The sequence below is a fragment of the Musca autumnalis genome, unplaced genomic scaffold (assembly GCF_047663935.1).
Source record: "Musca autumnalis isolate F117 unplaced genomic scaffold, ASM4766393v1 scaffold_5, whole genome shotgun sequence".
In the NCBI taxonomy this organism is placed as follows: Eukaryota; Metazoa; Arthropoda; class Insecta; order Diptera; family Muscidae; genus Musca; species Musca autumnalis.
In genome coordinates, this window is record NW_027412088.1 from 102,520,771 (window position 1) to 102,544,105 (window position 23,335).

A 23,335-nucleotide genomic window follows, 5' to 3' on the forward strand; every position below is an offset into this window, starting at 1 on the left:
CATGAAGCATCCATGCAGATGTCAACACAAACATAAATAAAAAGAAGATCGATCGACCGCTTGAATCGCAAGCAACAAAACCCGCGCTTTATTGTAAGCATTGTACATATCGTTGTACATTAATTCGAAAAGGTAATATTGTTTACCATCAATAAACACCCGGCAATCGAGCCAAACCTTTTTACTAATAAAACTATTGTGTTTTATTTTATTTTATTCTATTTCTTTTCTTTTTATATCGACGGCCACTCGTACGCATTGGGGGTACTGGCTCCATTGGGGAGCCTCGATAACACTTGTTCCCCCCAGTCCCTATAGTGCGGACTAAACATTCGGTCGCTTCAGGCCGAATAAACATTTGGTCCAATCGAACCGGATCCTCCAGTGAATTGGTTTACTTCTGGAATCCCACTAAAATACAGTCCACAATCATATTGCTGCTTACTATTATCGGTACGTATAGTGCATAGTGAGCATCAAAATAAATAAAAATACAAGTGTTCGTTTGTTTGTGCGGTCGTTTTACAACGTCATAGATTCCCTTTCTCCCTTTTTGTTAATCGGTCAAAGTCCAAATCGTGGACAGACATACGGGAATAATAAAATCAAAACAAAAATAATAAATATTTTCTTCTAAATATTTCGTATTATTTTTCGTTTATCTTCTTCTACATTGTCGTTTACCTGTTTCTTATTGTTGTTCCAAAAAGTGTTGAAATATTCCCTTAAACTGCATACAATAATTTGCATTGATTTGTTTTCGCTAGCATTAGCAGTGTAAATATACAAACGTATATTCATCAATACATCGATTACATATTTACACTGCACGGCCTATTCGTGGTCCCTTCTGTGTTGATACACACACGCTTGTATAGCTACATACTCCAGCATCGTCGCTCTGTCGTACCGTCTAGTCGGTCAGTAAGTGGCTTGCATGCAAATATATACACACACGCATGTACGCATAAATATTGCATTTTGGTAATTCCTCTTTCTGTCGTGTCCGTTTTTATTGCACAGTCTCCCGCCGGTGTATTATTACACAGTACCCGGTCAGTAAATTAGTACTGTGACACATATTATTATATTTTATGGTAAATATAATAAATCGGTGTCAGGGAACTTTTTAATAATATTTTTGGACATTTTGGAATTGCGAGAACCCTACAATCGGTCGATTGGACCTTTTCTTGTGTAGGGAGTTATTTAAACATATTTATTGCGATTTATATATTTTTGGAATTTCAATATAGTTTGAAGTTTTTGTTGCATTATTGGACACAAATATACTACATTCGGTGGTTATTTGTATAAATTTAGTATTGCATGCACCCTACAACCGGTCAATTGGACTTTTCTTGTGTAGAGTGTATTTTAGCCATTATTTGTGGTAATTTTGTAATTATTTTTCTGGAATTTTGATATTGTTCGAATTTCCGCTTGCATTTTTAAACAAATATAGACTACCGTCGGTATTTATTTCGTGTAATTTTGGTCGATAGTAGGATATTATTTGTTGGTTTTTACACATATTTTAGCGAATTCTATATTTTTATTGAAATTTTGATATAGTTTGATTTTCCAGTTGCATTTTTTTTAGAAACAAATACGCTACATTCGGTAGTTATTTGTATAATTTTGGTGTGCTAAATATTTTTGGACAATCTATATCGCATATCGCCTTTTTTGGTTTTTTTTTTTGTAAATTTATTTTACAAATTTTGATATTAAACTATTGGTTTAAAATTATTATTGTAAATAGGTTGTTCCTAGACACTTAGAGTTGTCAATTGCCTTTTTTGGTTGATTTTCGTTACAAATTTGGTTAAGTTTTGAGATTTTGAATATTGTTTCAATTTTGGATTCCGATTTTAAATCAGCACGCAACAATTGGTAGTTTGAGAATTTATCCTTTTGTGGAAAGTAAATTAATTTATTGGCATTATTCTTTGTGGCTACAAATTTGCTAGCTTTATTTTATCCTTTGGTACCCATATTGTTGGTTTGATTTCTCTTTGTTTTTCGTTAATATGGCTTTCACCCCTAAAGAAAAGATCCTCAGAGCTTCCAACTCTATAGTGAGATTCACTGCACATTTCGGTGCTATGAAGGAAGACGAACTTGACATTTATGCTCTCGAAGTTAGGAGTGAGGAAATTGAGAAATTGTGGAAAAGCTTTCAGGAAACTTTTAGTAAATGCCTCTCTTCAGTAGAAAATCCTGAAAATCTTAATTCCATATATGAGGAGTCGCATAAGAAATATACAAGTTGTTCTTCAAAGATAAATAGTTTGTTGTCCAGATTTAGTAGTTCATCTAAAATATCACCGAACACATTGGATAGTTCGGAAGACTTCTTAACAAAACATCCAGGCGACATTTCTGTGGAAAAACAGTCCTGTGATGTGAATGTTAAAAACGTGAGTTTGTCGTCCCATTTCTCTCGTGATGTGGGAACACAGGCGTCTAGCTCTTCAATATTGAGTATTGGGAATCCTAGAATAGGCACAAACTTCGTTGATGATCTCCCAGAATTTGATAGCATTCACAATCTTGCGTTACCTCCATGTGATATTGAGGTTTTCGATGGAAACATTTTAAACTGGCCCACTTTTAGAGATTTGTTCAGTGCGGTCTACCTCGATAACTCGCGGTTGACAGATATTGAGCGTTTGTGTCATCTGGTGAGTAAAACTAGTGGTGAGGCTCGAGAAATTGTCTCGAAGTTTCCGTTGACTCATCGGAGTTTCAACCTTGCGTGGAATGAATTGAACTTCACATACGACAATCCACGTTTGCTTGTCCACAGCCAATTGAAATCGTTGTTTTCGCTTCCTGTGTTGGATCAGGAAACTAGTTTGGGACTTAAGTCAATACAACGTGGGATCAATAGTTGCCTTTCGGCAATGTCAATTTATGAAATACCTACGGATAATTGGGATCCGATCGTGGTTTTCATTTGTTTACAAAAATTGCCTAAGATCACACACGCTTTATGGGAGCAAAGTGTGACAAATAAGTCTCGTCTTTCAACTTGGAAAGAATTAGATGCATTCTTGACAGAGAGAATTCGAACTCTTCTGTGTTTGCATGAAATGAGAAGTGTTGGCACTTTGTATAATTCCACTTATAAAGTGTCTCCTAAATCTTGTACTTCTCCTCACTCTTCTCCCAGTCCCAAACACTTTTCGACACCTCTTCGTTCGTCTCCTAATACTTGTTGCGTTCTTTGCACAGAGCAACAACACAAATTAAATGTTTGCCAGCGGTTCGTAAATTGTACGCCGTTGGAAAGATTTAAATTGGCCAAAAAGCATCGTTTGTGTGTGAATTGCCTACGGAAGGGACACGAAGTCAAAAATTGTGCTAGTCGTTGTTGTCGAAAGTGCAATCAGAGACATCATTCTCTATTGCACAGATTGCTCTATTGTGAGCAGTCCGAGTCAAATTGTGACTCCCAGAAGTTCGAAGTTGTCTGCTTCAGCTTCCACTTTTCGGCCTGGAACTTTAAATAGTAGCAGCAATTCTTCGTCTACATCTAGCGTTCCATCGGTAGTTCGGAAAACATTCCACGTTACGCAGGAAAGAAAAGTTCTATTGGGAACAGCACTGGTGAATATCGTTCATCAGGGAGCTTCTTTTCCTGCTAGGGCGCTGATCGACCCGGCTTCTGAGTCGTCTTTAATTTCGGAAAGACTTCAGAAGGATCTGAAACTCCAGGTTCAGTCCACGAAATCGTCAATCATTGGAGTTAATAGTACTGTCGCAGCTACATGTCGTAAAAGTTGTTCATTGAAACTTTGTAGTCGTGTGGACAGGTCGTCTACTTTTGAGACTTCGGCGTTGGTAGTAGATTCCATATCGAGAAATCTTCCAACCTTTTCGGTCACTTCGGACCTTAAGTCGGATTTGTCGAATATAGTTTTGGCAGATCCTCAATTCGGCGAATCGCGCCCGATAGATATTTTGATAGGAGCAGATTTGTACCCGAAGATAATTAAAAATCATACTCTTCGACTTTCGTCCGGTTCGCTGCTCGCTCAAAATACAACATTTGGATGGATTGTTACGGGTCCTGTCACTTAAACTTGGTTTTTCGTAACTCGTACGGAAAAATAGTTGTAAAGCGGCCCCAAACAAACATAACGAACGTTAGCTCACGTTGCACTATCGTTCGCAGGGTCCCTAATGGCCCTTTCGTTAGCCAGGTCTATAGTGATCTGCACAACAGCTGGGTCCCTAATGGCCCAGTCACTTGAATGGTCCCTCATGACCATATTTACCGCGGGGTCCCTAATGGCCCGGGGTCCCTAATGGCCCGATCGTTTAGTTTGTAAGTTTATCGCATGGTCCCTAATGGCCATTTTATCGCGGGGTCCCTAATGGCCCGGGTCCCTCATGGCCCATCGTTTAGCATGTAAGAATGTTTTTGAAAAAATGAAATGCTAAAAACAAAAAAAAAAAAAAAAAAAAATCAAAACCGTTTGAAAGAAAAAATGTAAAAGGTTATGCTCACGCCTGCACTATACATACTACTGCTTAATACTTGTATATATATCATTTATATGGAATCTGTTAAAACATTTGGATGTTTCAAGGGAGGCGGCAAATGTTTAAGTTAGAATTGATCGTATCATTTAAATTGACCCTATGAATTGCATAGGTGTACTCGTTGAAATCTCCTCATACCCATTTATTACACCCCTGTAATAGTATGAGAGATTTCAACGAATATTGACTTGACAACCGCCCTCATGAAGCATCCATGCAGATGTCAACACAAACATAAATAAAAAGAAGATCGATCGACCGCTTGAATCGCAAGCAACAAAACCCGCGCTTTATTGTAAGCATTGTACATATCGTTGTACATTAATTCGAAAAGGTAATATTGTTTACCATCAATAAACACCCGGCAATCGAGCCAAACCTTTTTACTAATAAAACTATTGTGTTTTATTTTATTCTATTTCTTTTCTTTTTATATCGACGGCCACTCGTACGCATTGGGCGTACTGGCTCCATTGGGGAGCCTCGATAACACTTGTTCCCCCCAGTCCCTATAGTGCGGACTAAACATTCGGTCGCTTCAGGCCGAATAAACAATATCACTACATAGATAACGACTCCAAATTTTGGATGTGTGAAGGAATTTGGTCTATAAATAAATTTGCCAAATTATATTGAAATCGGTTCAGATTTGGATGTAGCTCCTATACATATTTTCGTTCGATTTCATGTATTTGATGCACCAAACAAGCTATATATGAGGGAAAGTCAGAATTTTTTAATATTCCATTTGAAAAAAAATTAATTTTTTTTTGACGCTACATGAACGGTTTTTGGTACATAAATAGAGAAAAAATTCCCATTCTCAAATCTGTTCGAGATACTAATTTTGGATATTGTGCGCAAAAGTTATGGCGTTTTCAATTCTGATTATTAGAGAAAAATGTTATAAAAACGCTATTCATTATATCGAGGAACATTGTTAATTTATGGCTTCCTACATATTATATGTTAATTGAGGTGCCATAACTTTAGTGAAAAAGTTGTAAATTTTCGCGGAAAATAGGAAAGCATTCAAAACTATTGGTAGTTTGCAACTTGCTTTAATAAAATTCAACCTGTTTATGCATTCGAAAAATATATAAAAAATATGTACGTAATCTAAACATCGCGAAAATTCAAATGAAACTAAAACTATACAAATCCGTTTAGTTGTTTGCATATTATAGCGAAAACAAAAATATATATTGAGAAAATTTATAAAATTTTTGTAAGAGAAAATATTTTTTAAAATTTATTTTGTGAGTTTGTTGAAAAATATGTAGGAAAAATAGGTCGGAGTTATTCTTCTATTTTAGTTAAATTTCACGCAAAAAATCAAATTTTTTATTCTAATCACTTCTCGAATACACGCTAACATCTAGCGGAAGATATGGGTATCGTTCAAATAAATGTTGAGTTCCTTTAAATGGGGTATGCTCTTGAAATAAAACTGTATCGGGTAATGTTCATTTTGAAATGCGTGTAAATCGCGAAATCCTCAAAATCACTTGATGCGCATGCGGTTTACCAACACAGCGAATTCTTCTCTTTTAATTTGTACACATTTGCTAGGATTTACTTTGGCCGCTAAGATGTAGCATCGTCTGCAGTTTAGTGTGCAACAAACTGTATATCGCTTATAATTTGTACAAAGTGCATACACTTTTTATGCGCATCTGATTTCACTATCATCCATGCAAAAATACATCGATCTAAACTTATTTCGATAAAATCCATCAAGAACCGTGGATGTAGCATCATACACTATTTTTGGGATAAATCGGATAAAGCTCCCATGCCACTAAATTTTTTAAACCACTGTTTTCACAAAAACGCGAGTTATGTGTTAGTTTCTTCATTGAAAAGGAAACGATCCACAGAAAACGCGATTTAATCCGCGATATTTTCAAAAACATTTTACGCACATTTTTCGGTTTTTGCAGTTGCTGTTTTCGCCGTCCTAGTGGATGGATTTTCACGATCTATGTTTTATATGATCTTGACCGTCAAAAAAAGAAAATATCTTGGGGTCCCAGCACAATCAAAAGGATATTGTAAATACTGTACCCAAAAAATAGGGTTTTTTCGAAAAAATATCGCACTAAATTTTGGCCCTTGGCAGTGGATTACTGTGATGTTGTCTGGGCTACATAGTCAATATACATATCAAATTATGCGTAATCGCGAGTACTTTAACAATATTATATATTTTCTGAAATACCCGAAGGCGCGTTGCAGTTAGATCAAAAATACAAAAAAAACACCTAAAATCTGGCTTCAAAATGTCAGCATCCATAAAAGGTGGATGCAGTGGAGATTTTGAAATGTTATACATTAAAAGTGTAATCTTCATTTTGTATTCTTCTACTTTTACTTTGGACAGATATCCGTAATTTAAACGGTTAAACCGCCAATAGGATATCAATGTAAAAAAACTCGTTTTCTTCAATGTGTTTTTACCTATTTTTATTAATTTACGCGGTCATAGCTTCCGCGCAAATTAACTTTTTTAGCCACATTTTTGAGCTTTGATTAAAAACACTTCGTTTGATCAAACTATGGTCATATTTCGTGGTACACTGCAATATTTCGCGAATTATAACAGTGCAAACCTTGGCTTCATCAATGTTAAATTTTTTTGACTTTTCGTCATATACCCGATTTTAATGAAAGTTGGAATGTGTGACGAAAATTGGCCTACAAATAAATGTATCAAAATATATTTTACCTTATTCGGGGTAGCATAGCGCACCGGTTTCAGCTAGTATTGAAATAAATTTGCTATTAATATATGTACATACATATGTATGTACGACAAAATTAGGAGAAATATGGAAATATGGACTTTGAAAGTAGCACCGCGTAATTTTAAACTAATATCACATTATACTGGATTTATGTATGACATCATATACAAATCTAATTACTCCTCGTTATCAATCAATCTGGGATGGCATTTTCGAAATGGTATATGGGAAATGTTGCCAATTCTTTCATATTATATTTCCAAAAAAACTTAAGTTTTTCTGTTTGGTACATAGTTTAAGAGAAATCCCCAGTACAAATCCACTCACAAGCAAATTTCTGGTTGCTGCGGAATCTATTTTTTATTTATTTTTTATACTGGTCAGTGGAGTGACCAGGGTACCTGCCCCACAACAAATTTTATGAAAACACGAAATCCAAGATATTTTTGAAGGTATTATTTAAAAATTGCTTGCGATACTATCGTAATAACTGTCTTGATCTTGAGTGGCCATCTCGAAAAAGCAAAGTTAAATAAAGTGCCAGAAGAAGATCGTATTCCATACAAATTTTACAAGTATGCAACTGATGACTTGTTACAACAAACGACATGGATCTGTAACGATCTTTTGCAAAGAGGAGAAATAGAAACTGCGTTTCTTAAGTGTGTTATACATCCAATTTTCAATAAAAGAGACAAAAACAACCTCAAAATTACCGTGGTATTTCTTTTATGAATTGTCTACCGAAGACAATGATGTCTATTATTAACTCCAGATTGACAAATTGGTCCGAAAAGCATAAAAAGATAAACGAATATCAAGCCGGTTTTAGGAGAAACTACTCTACAGCTGATAACACATTCAACTTATCACCAATAATTCATTTGAACTGGTACCAAGACAAGAAAACATACGCATAAAGCTGCATTTGACCGAGTTGCGCGAAAATCTATGATATACAAATTGCATAACATTGGTGTCTCAACGTAAAATTCATAGAAAAATAAGTAAAAAAGTATCAGTCGGCATTGCCGACAGAAATATACCCTCAGCCTTTGTGAATTGATACACTAATTTTTGTACAATAAAGAATCGAATACCGGCTACGCAAGCAAAATCCTTTTCCCAAATAACTATGTATTTAGGAGGTTTTCAGATTTTGTGGTCCTTTTTGGACGTATAAACTTGCTGACAAAAAATATATTTGGATTGAAACTCAAAAGTGTTGCGTAGTGGGTTTTATATTGCCGTACTCATGGTGCCGTAGGAGTTTTACAGCTTTCGGGTAATTTTCTCAGGAATTATGGATTTGCCCCTGATAAAACTTGTATTGTCGTAATGGGGACCGCGAATACAAACTGCTACAACAAAAATCAAAGGGATTCGGGAGCAGCTCTTGAACTGCACTTTTCGGAAAATTTGGGTTGGAGGTACCCGAAGGAGTTTAAACATATAGTCCATATTCGAACCTAATCTATGTCTCGTAGATATATTACGATGTGCCCAGTATGGACCAACTCGTTTACTGCCTTCGAGAGTTATAGTGCACACCATTTTAGTGAAAAGTTTGGAACTTTTGTGAGAGAGGTAACAGAAGGAGTGTATCGATATAGCTCATCTTCGAACTTAAACTAAGTATGGACAAAATATTACAAAGGATAAATTTTGGACCGAATCGGTTGATCCGTTCGAGAGTTATCGTGCGCTCCAGCCACTACACATGCTGTGTTTTTACAGCTTTCGGGCCATTTTCTGAGGAAGTATGGACTTTCCCCTGAAAAAAACTAGTACCATCCTAATATGGGAAGAGCATACAAGTTGTTGCAAAAACAAATCTAAACGATTCACGAGGAAATTTTGTGTGGGAGTTACTCGAAGGAATGGACCGAAATTGATCGATGCCTAGTAAAAATATTACGATGTGCAAAGTATAGGTCAAATCGGTTACTGCCTTCGAGAGTTATCGTTCACACAATTTTACAGAAAAAAATTGAACTTCTGTGGGGAAGGTACCCAAAGGAGTCGACCAATATGGCCCATCTTCGAACTTAAAATAAGTTTGGGCAAAATATTACGAAGTGCAACATTTGGTTCGAATCGGTCTATTCGTTTGGAGTTATCGTGGGCACCATCTACCCAGACAGACGGACCGACATGGCTAAATCGACTCCAAATTGTCTGAAACGAATATCATTCAAACATACTTGGGGTCCAAGACCATAGTTCGATGAGGCACATTTTTGGTCGTATCAAAGTGTATGTACCCACTAGGGCAATGAATTTTTTACAACCTCATATTCCTGTATGAGTTTCTACATAAGATTACATAAAAACTTAATTATAAGTTGATTCGGTGAAAAAAACTCACGCACAAAATGATTTTAAAATTTGAATTTATCAGAATTATTGGCAATTTTTTGGAGTCAGTGTAAGCAGATAGAGCCACATGAGATAACCAAACTGACATAACATTTGTTTCTCACTAATTTTCTTTAATTCTGAGAAATCATAAAAATGTCTCAAACGCATTTTCAAAGACATAATTTTTTAAGAAAAAAAATTTAAATTTTATCAAAGTGGTTTGTGCGTGACCTTTTTCAATATCTGAATGGAATAAAGGTTATTTTAGTTATCAGTAGGCTTAAGTTTATTCATTCGTGTAACAGGAAATAATTTTTGAGATTTTCTTTTCATTTTATACATTTTTTCAAAAAAAAAAATACCAATTGTGTTCGCAGTTAGTTTAATACTGACAAATTTTTGCACGAGATAAATGACAATAATTTTGGATAATGATCGGATAGTATTAAGCGGATGATAGTATTTGTAATTCTTTTGAACTGGTACCAAGACAAGAAAACGTACGCATAAAGCTGCATTTGACCGCGTTGCGCGAAAATCTATGATATACAAATTGCATAACATTGGTGTCTCAACGTAAAATTCATAGAAAAATAAGTAAAAAAGTATCAGTCGGCTTTGCCGACAGAGATATACAGAAATACAGAGATATAACAGGAAATAATTTTTGAGATTTTTTTTTTTCATTTTATACATTTTTTCAAAAAAATACCAATTGTGTTCGCAGTTATAGTTTAATACTGACAAAATTTTACACGAGAAAAATGACAATAATTTTGGATAATGATCGGATAGTATTAAGCGGATGATAGTATTTGTGAACTCTCAATGTAGCGGTGAGAAAACTGTACTCCTGTGTACCATATACATAAGTGAGTACCTTTATTGTTTTGATTTGTTCTATACAAAACTACATTTACCTTCCATGTTACAAAATGTCGCAATCATGATGGTATGCCAAATTAGGAAACTCCCAGCGAGGTATGGAGTCTTGAAGTTTTTCTGCTACCTTTTTCTCAAAAGTAATGTAACATCTCGAAATATTGGTCGTTTTTCATTGGTCGATTCGGTAAAAATCAGCGAAAGCTATTTCTAAAAGTCTTTTAATATTGTTTTTTTTTATAAAATGTTCAGATTGCCCATTATAAAAAATGAAACTAACAACATATGTTTCCAATAATGACGGCGTATGTATGTGCTATATCTGTGGTATGTTATCATGTATATACACATAGCCCAGAAAGTCTGCGTTCACCATACTACTTTTAAACAAGTGAGCCAAGGCTATAGTCGGGTCGGGACCGACTATGTGATACCCTACACCACTACCCCTGTTCATAAGCTTTTGACTAATAAAATTCAAAATATTAAAATTGGTATAGCTTGAATGTCTTCATTAACACAGGTCAATTTTTTTGAAACGCATTTAAGTGCATCGACGGTACAACCCAAATAAAAAATGGAAAAGTGGGATGTATGCCAACCATCAATAGGCTTCTTTCTCTGTTAGACCCCCATCAACCCCCAAAATTTCGTGAGGATCCGATCAACATTTCGTAGTGTGATTGCACAAAAATGGAAAAAGGGATGCATTACCGACTATTGCGATATCTCTGTTGTTTGACCACCTATGACAACCTACTTCACATCGTTGTAAAAGTGATATTTTCTACTTTCCTTGCCAGATTTTGCTTTCGATATACCTCCTACAGAAGGGAGATATTAACTTTGAAATAAAACGTTGGTCTTTTTTTCAAATATTTTTTTTGTCACATTCCGACCCCTGAATAACATCCGACCATTATCAAAAATCAAAAGGTTTTTTTCCTATGTGGGACCCCCAATAACACCCAAAATTTCGTGACGATCCAATTAAAATTGCGACCTGTAGCGTGATTTCCAAAAAAGTGGAAAAATGGGATGTATTACCGACTATTGCGATATCTCCGTTATTTGGATACCTACGCCAACCTGCTTTACATCATTGTAATGATGGGATTTTTTACTTTCATTGTCAGACTTTGCTTTTGGAAGGTCCCGAACCAAAGCTGTGATAATCGTCATTATTATTAAAATCGCAAAAATGAAAAGTTGTGTTCTATTAGCGGCTTTTGCGATATCTTCGTTATTTGACAACCTACGTAACATCGTTACGACAACCTACGTAACATCGTTGCAAAGGTGATATTTTCTACTTTCATTAGCAGGTTTTGCTTTTGACAGACCCCTTTTAGAAGCGGACATACTCGCTTTGAAATAAAACGTTGACTTTTTCTCCAAATAAGTTTTTTGCCCATTCCGACCCCTGAATATTATCCGACCATCACCAAAATTCTTCTTTCTCTGTAGGATCCCCATTAGCCCCCAAAATTTCGTGACGATCCGATCAAAATTGCGACTTGTAGCGTGAATACAAAAAAATGAAAAAATGGGCAGTATTGCCGACTATTGTGAAATCTCCGTTATGTGGCCACCTACGCCAACCTACTTTGCATCACTGTAAAGATGGGATTTTCTACTTTCATAGTCAGACTTTGTTTTTGGAAGATCCCCAACCGAAGCTGTGATATTCGTCATTATTATTAAAATCGCAAAAATAAAAAGTTGGGTTCTATTAGCGACTATTGCGATATATTCGTCGTTTGATCACCTACGAGAACCTACTTTACATCATTAGAAAGGCGATATTTTCTACTTTCATGGCCAGGTTCTGCTTTTGGTATACCCCATATTGAAGCTGAGATATTCGCTTAGGAAAAAAACGTTGTCTTTTTCTCAAAATAAGTTTTTTGCCCATTACGACCCCTAAATATTATCCGACCATCACCAAAATCAATAGGCTTCTTCATCTATGTGACCCCCATTAACCCTCAAAATTTCGTGACGATCCGATCAAAATTGAGACCTGTAGCGTGATTTACAAAAAAGTTGAAAAATTGGATGTATTACCGACTATCGCAATATCTCCGTTATGTGGCCACCTACGCCAACCTACTTTGCATCACTGTAAAGATGGGATTTTCTACTTTCATAGTCAGACTTTGTTTTTGGAAGATCCCCAACCGAAGCTGTGATATTCGTCATTATTATTAAAATCGCAAAAATAAAAAGTTGGGTTCTATTAGCGGCTATTGCGATATATTCGTCGTTTGATCACCTACGAGAACCTACTTTACATCATTAGAAAGGCGATATTTTCTACTTTCATGGCCAGGTTTTGCTTTTGGTATACCCCGTATAGAAGCTGAGATATTCGCTTTGGAAGAAAACGTTGTCTTTTTATCCACATAAGTTTTTTGCCCATTCCGACCCCTAAATATTATCCGACCATCACCAAAATCAATAGGCTTCTTCCCATCCGGGACCCCCATCAACATCCAAAATTTCGTGACGATCCGATCAAAATTGCGACCTGTAACGTGATTACAAGGTTTAGATGGACAGACGGACGGACGGACGGACTGACGGACGGACACACACATTCATTTTGGTATATATAAGTATGGGTCTACGACCATTATTTCGATGCGTTACAAACTTTTTGGCCAAAACCAACTTATAATACACTCCCCACATAGTGGTGTAGGGTATAAAAACGATGCTAACACTTTAATAAATAGGTAAATGAGATCAGTTTTTCTTTCATAAATATGTTATTGGCACTCTTTACTACCAGATTAAAAAGAAAAATTTCAGAAAATATATTATTATTACGAAGATAACGGTAAAAAAGTGCTACAACTGCTAAATTAGAGCCCCAAAAAGTCTGCGTTCACTTTGTATGTTGCAATAATACCGTAAGTTTTTTTGAAGTTTTCTCCCATTTTTAATCAATATTGTCACAACTGGTCATTCTGTGATGTCGTTTGCACACTTAACTTAAAAAAGTAAAGTATTTCAAGAATGGAAAACAAGGGCAAAGAAATTGGCATCGATAAAAGGAAAATTCTGGGTAAATAATGGAAAAAGCTATCGCAATATTGGCGAAACTGTAGGTAGAACATATTAGACTATACATAGAGTGATAATTAACTATAAACAAATCGGAATATTGAAGTCAAAGCCCAGATCTGGACGGTCAAAGCTCAGTTTTGGACGGTCAAAAATATTATCAGAACGGGAGGAGCGTAACATAACTAATATAGTAAAAGCAAACAGTCCGATAATTACTTCGAAAATTGTTGAAAATGTGAAAATGGCATGCAAAAAAAAGTATTTGTGCACAAACCGCCAGAAAAATACTGCATAAAACTGGATATCACGGTATAGTCGCACAGCGAAAGCCGTACATATCGCTAGTGAACAGGCAGAAGCATATTGAATTTGCTAATGAAGACTTAAACAAGCCTCCAGTATTCCGGAATCAAGTCATATTTTCGGACGAAAGCATGTGCTATATGTTTGCAATGAAAGGACTTCAAACTGTTTGGAGAAAACTCGAACAGCGCTTGAAAAACAGAATCTTGTTTTACACTGTAAGAAATGGCGAGGGTGCTGTTTTGGTTTGGGGGTGTGTAGCAGCTCCTGGAGTGGGCCAACTTGTATTTATTGAATCGACAATGGACAGGTATGGTTACCTAAACATCATGAAGCGCAATTTGAACCAAAATGCAGAAGAACTTGGCTTAGCTACGAAATTTTGGTTGCAACAACATAACGTTTCAAAGCATACTGCTGAGATTGTAACGTTTTGGCTCCTATATAATGCCCAGATCTGGGTTTTGACGTAAAAATTCCAGTTTGTTTATAGTTAATTATCACTCTATGTATAGACTAATATGTTCTACCTACAGTTTCGCCAATATTTCGATAGCTTTTTCCATAATTTACCTAGAATTTTCCTTGTATCGATGTCAATCCCTATGCCCTTCTTTTCCATTCTTGAAATGACTTACTTTTTTAAGTTAAGTGTGCAAGCGACCTCACAGAATGACCAGTTGTGACAATATTGATTAAAAATGGGAGAAAACTTCAAAAAAAAATTCAAAAAAACTAACGGTATTATTGCAACATACAAAGTGAACGCAGACTTTTTGGGGCTCTAATTTAGAAGTTGTAGCACTTTTTTACCGTTATCTTCGTAATAATAATATATTTTCTGAAATTTTTCTTTTTAATCTGGTAATAAAGAGTGCCAATAACATATTTATGAAAGAAAAACTGATCTCTTTTTGTATTTATTAAAGTTTTAGCATCATTTTTGAAAAGTAGTAAGGTGAACGCAGACTTTCTGGGCTATGTGTATATGTATATGGCTGGACGACTAAAATACGTCGCAATGATACCAAAGAAATTCCGTGGAAAACTAGTCCCAAAGGTAGTGGAGTGGGGTATCACATGGTCGACCCTGTCCTACTATAACGATCTCTTACTTGTTTTAAAATCAATTTGTGCGTGAACTTTTTTTAAATTTCAATGGAATAAACGTTATTTCATCCGTGCAACAGGAAATCATTTTTGAGACAAAAAAATCGAAATGTCATTGAAATTTCGTTTCTGTTATAGAACCATTTTTCTTCTTGTATACCTTTTCTCTTTTTCTAAATACAATAATTTTTGATTTTTCCACATTAAGTTCCATATTCCATAATGTACAATACTTCTCTAGTTTATTTATCATTCTTTGTAACACACCTATTTCGTCTGCTAATATGACGATGTTCTGGTCATCTATAAATGTGCATCCGCCAATGAATTCGTGTAAATCATTGAGGTATAAAGCAAACAAAAGAGGAGATAATAGGCAGCCTTGTTTTACAGCTCCTGAAAGCTCCTTTCCTGTCCACATTATGCTAACGTGGGTAGGAAACGAGCTTTCAGAAGATTTTGACACAAACACAGCTGTAAAACAAGGTGGACCGGTATTGACTATTTTCGAGCTGAAACTAAGTTGGGACATAATATGACGAAGGCCAAATTTTGGACCAAACCGGTTGATCAGTTCGAGAGTTATCGTGGGGTTTTACACCTTTCTGGAGTTTCTGGACCCGTATTGACTATTTTCGAACTGAAACTAAGTTTGGACATAATATGACGAAGGACAAATTTTGGACCAAACCGGTTGATCAGTTCGAGAGTTATCGTGGGGTTTTACACCTTTCTGGCTGCTTTATCAAGACGTATGGTGTTGCCCCTTGAAAAATTTTTACCGTCGTTAATGAGGCAGCGAATGCAAGTTGCTTCAACAAAAGTCAAAGTGATTCTAGAGCTGGTCTTAAAGTGAACTTATCCCAAATTTTGTGTGATAGGTACCCGAAGCAGTGGACATATATAATCTATATTCGAACCTGATCTATATCTGGTAGATATATTAGGATGTATAAAGTATGGTCCAAATCGGTTACTCACTTCAACAGTTATCGTGCTCACAAATTTTCCGAACATTTTCGAACTTTTGTGGGGGAGGTACCAGAAGGAGTTGACCGATATAACCCATCTTCGAACTTAAACTAAGTTTGGACAAAATATTACGAAAGCCAAATTTTGGACCGAATCAGTTGATCCGTTCGAGAGTTATCGTGCGCCCCAGCCAGACAGACAGACGAACGGACATGGCTAAATCAACATCAAATTGTCTGAAACACATTTCGTCCAAGCATACTTGGGGTCTAAAACCATTATTTCGATTATGCACATTTTGCCCATATGAAAGTGTATATACCCTCGTTGGCATAAATGCTGAGGGTATATAAATGCCAAGTTTTACCCACACGTACATTCTCCTGTTAGAAACTGGTATCGAAAGTGGTCATCTTTTTACTTTCAACCACAATACGAATTATATAACACGTATTTTGTACGAGTATAACGATTATAGGCTTCCAAAAATATTGGTACTAACGAAAGTAAATAACTCACAACGATTATACAGTAAATTAGAATCTTCTCTTGGTGAATCGTTCTTCATGGACCATGTAACACAGGACGGTATTATGTGCATACTTAAAGCTACAAGTTGTATGATACCACATAATTCAAATAGATGTCAAACAGATTCAAACCCAAGATGTTCAATGTGCAATACACAGGAAAATGAAGACATACACATTTTCTAGGTCGTTGCCCAGCACTAAAAGAATTTCGTCAAATGTTTTTTTTTTTCAAAAATCAGTAATTTATGAATTTGAGTTAATAGATATCCTTAATGAATATGTAATCAATTGGAAATGCTTAGCCAATTATTTGAGAACTTGTTTACAATACAGAAACCAATTACTTTTAGAATTGAACTTGTAATTACATACTTACATTCAACACTGAAATCACTATTAATTATTAAAAAAAAATGGCAGACGACTCTAAGTCAATGTCCCTAACCAATAACTATATATTTATATATTCTTAAAAAAAAAAAAAAAAAAAACAATTTTATCTATATTGCACTGTAAAATTTCAAAATTAAACAATAAAAAATATTACTACTACTAGTCACCATATTTAATACAGAGCTTCACAATTTGGTTCATATAGGATGTTTGGGATTAAAAATATGTTATACCGGTCCACATTTTGATATACAGTACCTCCCGATTTTGGGATGTTTTAAGATTTTAGCCACATTATCCACCTCAAATAGTTGAAATTTGGTATTTAGCTGAATCGCCGAAAACTGGTTTCAATATAATTTTTCGCGGAGGGTATAAAAAGTTCTGCCGAATTTAACCCCGTTTTCACTTGTTATACCTTCAGCCTTTAGGCTAACCAAAATGGGCCTGATCGAAATAATGGTTTTAGATCCCAAGTATGTTTGAACGAAATCCCTTTCATATATTTTGGAGTGAATTTAGCAATATCCGTCCGTCTGGCTGGAGCGCACGATAACTCTTGAACGCATCAGCCGATTCAATCCAAAAGTTGGTCTTCGTAATAGTTTGTCAAAACTTAGTTTAAAATCGAAGTTGAAAAGTTCAAAACTTTTCACTAAAATGGTATACACCATAACTCTCAAAGGCAGTAACCGACTAACTACTTTGCAGATCGTAAAACTTCTACAAGATATAGATTAGGTTCCAATATTTCGGAAATTTCGGAAAAGTAATGTTTAATAGCTGCTCTCGAATTGCTTTGATGTTGGTTGCAACAACCTGTATTCGCTGCCCCCATTACAACAGTTCAAGTTTTTTTTCAGGGACAAGTCTATACTTCCTGGGAAAATGGCCCGAAAGCTGTAAAACCCCTACGGTAAGCAACTGAAATTAGTGGAGGAAGCGTTATCCAGGTACATCCTCTGCAACACTTCTGAGCCTAGATTCTCTTATATATTTTTGTTGGTGAATTTACATCTGCAAAAGGGCAAAAAAAATCTGAAAACTTCCTATATACATGATTACTGGGAGAAATATTGTCCATTGATGAATGTTTCACAAAGGCTGAGGGTATATCTCTGTCGGCAAAGCAGACTGATACTTATTCAGTTGTTTTTATACCCTCCACCATAATATGGAGTGTATACATATTTATATTTGTCATTCTGTTTCTAACACATCGAAATATTCTTCGGAGACCCCATAAAGTATATATATTCTTGATCAGCATAAAATTTTAAGTCGATATTACCATGTCTGTCTGTTGAAATCAAGATACAGCTCGCAATTTTTAAGATAGAGCATTATAATTTGGTATAGAAGTTTCTTTCAATCCTAGGATGCTTGGTATTGAAAATAGGCTATATCGGTCCACGCCTTCATATAGTCTTCGTTGGGAGTCATGGTAGAATGAAAAAACGTAACCTTGTGCAATCATATGTTTACAAGTTTTTCAAAAATATATATTTGACAACATCTCATTGTCAAAAATGATTGGATATGTATGTATGTGTACTAGCCCGGGGCGATTTGTATGGAAGGAAAAAAAGTGTAGTGGGCGCCTGGAGTTTCTGATTCTTGAGATTGTACTGAGCAAAAAAGTCCACTAGACCATATGTCTACGGTGAAAATCGAGCCCCCGGATTTTGACTTGAAATTTTTTTCAAGGATATTTTGGCCAAACCGTATCTCAGAAACTTGACCTATCCTGAAAATTTCCTTTTGCGTTCTTAGTACACTCACCAAGGGCTTTCATCTCCAAAAGGAAATTTCCACCCACTGACTTTGAGTCAAATTTTGTAGCACAGTGTAATTTATCGATATTTTCCGAAAAATGTGCACTTTCTCGGGCCATAACTGTCTGAAGGAGCGTTCCAATGCTGCGAAAATCTCAGTGGTTTGGCTGTTACATACATGCCAAAATATACAAAAAACCTTGAAAAGAAACTTCAAGTCAAAATCCGGGGGCTCGACTTTCACCGTAGACATATGGTCTAGTGGACTTTTTTTTTCTCAGTACAATCCCAATAATCAGAAAATCCAGGCGCCCGTGGTTGTGTTTAAATCGCCCCACCCTAATGTGTACCTAATTGTAAATAAATACATGCATGTGGCTATGTCGGTTACCTTTAGAATTTAAATTAACTTAAAACTTAAACTTGAGACCGAAAATTCTGTACACACATAATGGTTTTGAAGGAGAAACGTCTGTTCACAAGTTAGCAAGTTTGCAGTCTTCTTCCGAATTGTCTTATATTTCCAAAACATTAATTTCCAGAACAATTATAAAGGTATTAAATACTTACAAATGTTAATAAACAAATGTTGTTTTTGTTTTCATGTCATACTCTTGACATGGGTGTTGAATTTGAAGCGTTAACTTACAGAAAATACCAGAGATTGGAGAAATTACAAATGATGTTACCTTTATTGTTGTACCATGTTTGGGAGTATAAAACTCCCCACCTGAAATTTATCGGTATAGGCCTACGTCTTTATATAGCCACCATAGAGCGGTACCACCCGCTTTCCGGTATTTTTAAAAATCACTAACTTATTGAAAAAATAAATAAATTTAAAGTTTCAATATGGTGTGATCTTGATAGAGTTTCAACTTGTCCTGTTTCAAAAATCTCGAATTTCTTGAAGGAAACCCATACTTTTGGAGCCATTGTCCTTATGTAACGTTTAATAATCCTTAATCCTTACACATAAGGACTTTCCTTTTGAGTTAATTTTCTCACAATTCCACCAAACTTCAAAAATCGTGCGCTTAAGTTCAGGTTAAGGTTCTCGGGGTATTTTAAAATGTTGACTATCTAGAATTAGAAAATGTAACGCCTTTAGTCCTTATGATAAATTTACAAGTATTTCGATATGTTCATTAAACAGTCCTGTAATGACATTCCGAGAAAATATTGTTTTAGCATTGCTCATATTCTCGAACGAAAACGTGTCCACTTAAACAATAGTTCAAATTTCGATGATATGTAATGGGCGTCATGGTGATGGTAATCGAAAGGAAAAATTATTAACGAAGCGTTAAATTGTCGGCATTGCTTTTTTTCACCGTCCATTATAATTAATTTCTTTTTTGTCGATTTTGCCATGTCGATCTGTCTGTTGAACTCAATATTGAGTTTTAAGCTACATATCATATACATATGTACATATGTGCACATGAAATAAGTGGTAATTAAAACAATCAAATATATGAAATAAAAATATTAATGGAAATTGTAACAAAATATCTCCCGCCAGTCAATAATATCAAACGAAAGAGATTTTTTAATTAATTTGTGGATAACAATGGAAACTGTTTTCTATCACACCACCTACCTTATGCCGCAGTGTTCTTTCTATTTTTAGAACAGTTGCTTTTTGGAAAATGTTTCTTCTCATTGCTTTGCGGAATTTTTGAACACTCATTTTCATTACCCTATCAACAATATTTTAAACAAATTATATTTTTGAATTTATTAATGGTTGAGTAGGAGCAAAAGTGAAATTTTTAAATCACAACTTCACTCATCTTTTTAAAAAAAAGCTTTTCCGACAATTCCATTAACGTTGTTTTGTAGCGCTTATAATTTTAATTCTGCAAATTTATTTTCAAGCAATCCTTCAAGTAAAAAAATTTCAAAGTTGAACATTTCCGCATTTTCTATAACTTAAATAAAAGTTTTCTTTCACATCGCATATTCGTAAACTAAAAAGTTTAAGTGGGTTTATGATAATGTTGCTGTCTGAATGTGTACCTAATGCTCTTCATCATCACCGTCCACCATAACATAGAGGGTATAATTAAATTTGTCATTCCGTTTGTAACACATCGCGATATCCGTCGGAAACCCTAAAAGTATTATATATAATATATTATATATTATATTTTATATATTATATATTATATATTATATATTATATATTATATATTATATATTATATATTATATATTTATTATATATTATATACCGTCACCTGAAATGCCTAAAGACGTAACCCTCAACGTAACCCTTTCAGGGTTACATCTTTGGGCATTTCAGGTGACGATATTCTATACATAATATTCTAAGTCGATTTAACAATGTGCTTACTTCAGTGTTGCCGAATTTGACGATTTATCATCATTTTGACGATTTTTTTGGCCCAAAATTGGAAAATGACGATTTGACTTTATGCCCTGAAATGCCGATTTTCACGTTAGCCGAAATTGCTTGAAATAAAACAGAATAACTATATTTTAACCAAAATTTAACGAAAGGATTTAAAGAAAACAATGTTGCAAACTCGATTTTATAAACTTTTTAATATTCTTAGCAATTTCCAGCCAGATTGGCTATATTTAGGTACATATCTGAAATACAGGTAGTTTGAGCTTTTTTTGCCTCACATTCAAATTATATCAGTTAAAAAATTTCGTTTAGGATTGTTAATGGATGAAATTCGTTTATCTCGTTGTGAAAAATGTAGGAGTTCAGCTTTCTGCGCTCTTTAAGAGGTCAGTCATGACCGAAAGACATGGACGGCCACACAGTCAATCAGGCGATATTAAAGCAAAGCTGCTATTCAAAACTGGCAGTGTATTTACCTTGCTGCATTGTTGCAAACTCGATAGCCATAGGGTGAAAACTTTTTTATGGTGAAAACTTTTTATGGCGGTATTTAAGTGAGAATAAGTTAGCTTTACTGCTGTGGGTTGTATATCTTATGTAGTCAGTCTCATTGTCATAACTATAAGCGAAAAATTCACATTAAGCGGTAATCAAACCTAGTTTTGGACTAAGTTTACGATTTTTAAGGATTTTCCAAATTTTATTAACGATTTTTTTGACGATTTCCAATCCAAAACTGTCGCAATGCTGCCGTACATACATCCGTTCGTTTGTACAGCTCACATTTTTTTAAGATAGAGCTCTATAATTTGCTATAGAAGTTTCTATTACTCCTAGAATGTTTGGTATTGCAAATGGGCTATATCGGTCCACGTTTTGATATAGCCCCCATAGAACGGTACCTCCTCATTATCACACCGAAATGGTTGAAATTTGGTATTTAGTCTTCTTTGGGAATATAAAACTTTCCTCCTGAAATTTGTCGGTATAGGTTCACACCTTCATATAGCCCCATAGAACGGTACCTCTCCATTTTCGGTATTTTGAAGGTTGTGGTCTCAATGCCCCAACGACATGGCTAAAATTTGGTAGTTGGTGTTCGTTGAGGGTATAAAACACTCCAACTGAAATTGGTCGGTATAGGTCCACACCTCCATATAGCCCCCATAGAACGGTACCTCCCGATTTCCGGTTTTTTGTGGCCCAATCCCACAGAAATGGCTGAATATGGTATTTAGTCTTCGTTGGGGGAACAAACCTTTCCACTTTAAATTTGTAGGTGTAAGTCCACGTCTGCACATAGTCCCCATAGAACGGTACCTCCCTACTTTCAGTATTTTCAAGGTTATAGTTCCAATATCCCAACGAAATAGCTGAAATTTTGTATTTGGTTTTCATTTGGGGGAATAAACCATTCCTTATGAAATTTGTCATTATAAGTCCACCTCTTCAAATTGCACCATTTGTGGCTTCAATATTTCAAACGAAACGGCTGATATTGTGTGTTTAGTCTTTATTGGTGGTATAAAACTTTCCACTAGAAATTTGTGGGTATAGGTCTTCTTATAGCCCCCTGATAACCGCACTCACGGTGGGTAGAAAACCTCCACACAAACCTCATATTTACTTCAATACAGTTCGTGGTCATAGCGGTCAGAAGTGTTAATAAAAGAAGATATGAGGTATAAAATGTATTGAATTAATGCATTCATTATAATCTATGAAATTTAAAATGGTCTATTTTTTCTTGAAAATTCTTGTCAACCTTCATTTGAACGGAATTATTGAAATATGTTCAACGACATTTTTCTGACAACATGACAACAGTGTTATTATAAAACAGTTTGTTGTTGTTGTTGTAGCAGCATATAATGCTGGATTGGCAGCCGCCAACCCACCCGCCGTGGATAAACCTCTTTTAAACACTACAAAAAACCTCCGATTCAATGGAATGGCTTTGGTATAATTTTCAATGTGAATTACACCATTGAACAGTTCTAATCTTTCGCCACAATTAGGTACTGACTTTATCGGGGGCTTCACCGAGGGAGATGGTCGTATTTAGTGTACCTTTGTTGACAATTTGGCTAGATTTTTTTAGTTTTTGAGCTTATTTTCCAAAAAATGGCTATGAAAAATCATTAAGGGGTATATCCAGAGTACGTATAAACTATCTAATGATATATGGAAAGTCCTGTATTAGCTCGACTTGCCCTATATTATACTAGTCTTTAACAGCGTTGTCCTGTTAGAGGTA

The 23,335-nt window shown here is 35.3% G+C and overlaps 1 protein-coding gene across 1 annotated transcript in view; it reads left to right on the forward strand.

The window, feature by feature from the left end:
- tor (tyrosine protein kinase receptor torso) overlaps positions 1-23,335 on the forward strand; it is a 533,285-nt gene that overhangs the window by 374,242 nt on the left and 135,708 nt on the right. The gene's annotated exons all lie outside the window — the stretch shown is intronic.